Below are 3,485 nucleotides of genomic sequence, written 5' to 3' on the forward strand. Positions count from 1 at the left end.
TTTCACCATGTTGACCAGGATGGTCTCGATCTCTTGACCTCGTGATCCACCCACCTCGGCCTCCCAAAGTGCTGGGATTACAGGCTTGAGCCACCGTGCCCGGCCTTGTACCCTATTCTTAATTGTTTTTCATTGTCAGTCTTCCATACTTGACTGTAAGCTCCATGAGGTCAGATCTCATCTTGTATCCCCAGTGCTTGAGGAGTGCTTACTACATAGTTAGCATGCAGCAGATATTTGCTGACAAAAGAGGAATTATTTTTCACTATCTTGGAAGGAGAAATGGGATTTGGGCATGCAGAGAAGGAAGTTAAGAGCATTTTGGAGAAAGAGCATCACCCAAAAATATGTAATGTGGTACTTCATTCCTAAACCATTATTTATGATAAGGATGGCCAAAACAGGTCTTGTAACTAAAAATTAGGAACAATGGGAGAGGACAGGCTTCACAGCTCCAAATTCAAAGTACCTAAAGCAGCTTTCATTATCAATTTAAAGGTGATATCTAATTGAAGCGCATGACTGTGCAGGGAATCTATCACACAGAAATTATAAAATTATAGCTTATCTTCTGCCCTGAGCACCAAAAAGCTTCTTGCAGGAGGACTGAAATTTCTTTCTTAATTTTTTTTGGAGATAGAGTCTTACTCTGTTGTCCAGGCTGGAGTACAGTGGGACGATCTCAGCTCACTGCAACCTCTACCTCCTGGGTTCAAGAGATTCTGCTGCCTCTGCCTCCTGAGTAGCTGGGATTAAAGAAATGTGCCACCATGTCTGGCTAATTTTTGTATCGTTAGAAGAGACAGGGTTTTACCATGTGGCCAGGCTGGTCTCAAACTCCTTACCTAAAGTGATCCGCCTGCCTTGGCTTCCCAAAGTGCTGAGATTACAGACATGAGTCACTGCTCACGGCCAATTTCATCTTATTCTTAGTGACAGACACTATTGATTGCATATCCAGCAATGCACACACAACACACACACATACTTCCACCATATATACTAGAGATAACAGATATGTTTCCAGCCTTCCTTCAGCTAAGGTATAGGTACATGAGTCCATCTGAGCCAGTGGGAGATGAAGGAAATGTGTTAAAGGCTTTTTTCTTCTAAGAGTAGAACAGATAAAGAGAAATATATTTTCTTCCTTGATGAAAAGGAATAAATGAGAAAAAGACTGCCATTTTTCTGCCATTGATGTGGCTATGTAAGGAAATGATATTTGGAGCTAAGATAGCTCTTCTGAATATAGAATTCTAAAGGCAAAAGCCAATCCATTGATGATGGCTAAGCAGGAAACTAAAAGACATCATTGAGCCACTGTACCAACCCTGGAACTGGCCTTCTAGATTTCTTTTTACTAACATAATAAATGTCTTTATATTTAATAATGTCTTTATGTGTCTTTGTATTTCTTTGTTATTACTCACAGCTGAAAGCAGCTGACATTCTCATCTTTAGATCCCTTGAAACACCTTGCATAGTTGCTTGAATATTCGGCACTCAATATTGTATGTGTATATATAAAGCAGTAGTTATCAAACTGGAATTGCCTTTTTCTGTTTACTACTCCCTAAAAAGGGATTTATTATGTTGGAGAGGCAGGAAATCAATAGAAGGAGAAAAACTGTCCAGGTAAAAGGACTGAAACCATACTGCTCACATTTGAAACAAATAATAGCTCTGGCAGGAATTCAAATTCCATCAAATGCAAAGCCCTTCTAACCCACACTGCAGGTTATTATAATCATTGCTACTAAAAATAATAGTGGGTCAATATACAAAGCATAAAAATGACAAGTAATTCAAGGTGACCAATTAAATTAGTACAATTAATACAAGATATGTTGAATTAAGTCTCTTTTTTTTTTTTTCTGAGTCAGAGTCTCGCTCTGTCACCCAGGCTGGAGTCCAGTGGTGCAATCTCAACTCACTGCAACCTCTGCATCCCAGGTTCAAGTGATTCTCCTGCCTCAGCCTCCTGAGTAGCTAGGATTACAGGTGCACACCACCAGGCCTGGCCAATTTTTGTATTTTTAGTAGAGATGGGGTTTCACCATGTTGGCCAGGCTACTCTTGAATGCCTGACCTCGTGATCCACCTGCCTCAGCCTCCCAAAGTGCTGGGATTACAGGCGTGAGCCACCATGCCCAGCCCATAAGTCTCATTTTTAAAAGACCACAAGAGGCCGACCGCGGTGGCTCAAGCCTGTAATCCCGGCACTTTGGGAGGCCAAGGCGGGTGGATCACGAGGTCAAGAGATCGAGACCATCCTGGTCAACAAGGTGAAACCCCGTCTCTACTAAAAATACAAAAAATTAGCTGGGCATGGTGGTGCGTGCATGTAATCCCAGCTACTCAGGAGGCTGAGGCAGGAGAATTGCCCGAACCCAGGAGGCGGAGGTTGTGGTGAGCCGAGATTGCGCCATTGCACTCCAGCCTGGGTAACATGAGTGAAACTCCGTCTCAAAAAAAAATAAAATAAAATAAAAGACCACAAGAAAAAAAGGGGGAAGGAGTCATGTTAAAACCTGTTTTCCAAATACTTTGACCTGTAAGGACATGCCATTCGGGAATAAAGATTAGTCTGTCAAAGTGGAGAAGGTGGTAGAACTTAAATGGAATGGTCCTTCCTGTAATTACAGCCAATTAATAGCTAAGTCAGAAGATATTTTTGCTAAAGATTGATCTACAGAATCTATTTTTGATAATTCCATTTTGTTCTGTTCATGTGAATCATGGTCCTCGTTATGAATAATGTGATTTCTCAGAGGCTTGTAAGTGTGGTGTTACTTCCAGGCTTTGAAATTGCAGTGGGGGAAGAACTTGCTTCTTTTTATCCTAGTCCAGAATGTATAAAATCTGACACATTGCTGGAGCTCTCCTCTCCCCACACTCTATCCCCCACAAATAATAAAGTCTCCTCCAAGATGTACCAGAGAATGAATCACTCCACCTGCTACTAAAGTGATAATCACTCAGAGTAGAAGAGAACAACTGCTTCTACAGCTGTTTATGTAAAGAACAGAGCGTCTTAGGATAGAAAAGTGAGACCAACACTGTTTGCACTGAAATACCAACAGAATGCACAGCCAAATTGTAACTTGCCAAAGAAGCCAAGAGAAACTATCTTTCTGCAAATATTTCTTCAGCTTTTCTATTAACAAAAAGTGACTAGGAATTTATTTTATATAAAATCAAAAGATCAAAATAATTATAGAAGTTGTCGCTCAAAATATCCAGCGAGATAAGCCCCAACATCATAGGGAAAACAAACTAACTTCCAGTTTTAGGAAGCTAGATTAAAGATGTTCTGTCTTCCCTTTCTGAAACCATTCCAAAATGAGAATAAAGAAATTAAAATGGGCCGAGCGCGGTGGCTCAAGCCTGTAATCCCAGCACTTTGGGAGGCCGAGGCGGGTGGATCACAAGGTCAAGAGATCGAGACCATCCTGGTCAACACGGTGAAACCCCGTCTCTACTAA

Source organism: Cebus imitator, unplaced genomic scaffold (assembly GCF_001604975.1).
Source record: "Cebus imitator isolate Cc_AM_T3 unplaced genomic scaffold, Cebus_imitator-1.0 Scaffold79, whole genome shotgun sequence".
Lineage (NCBI taxonomy): Eukaryota > Metazoa > Chordata > Mammalia > Primates > Cebidae > Cebus > Cebus imitator.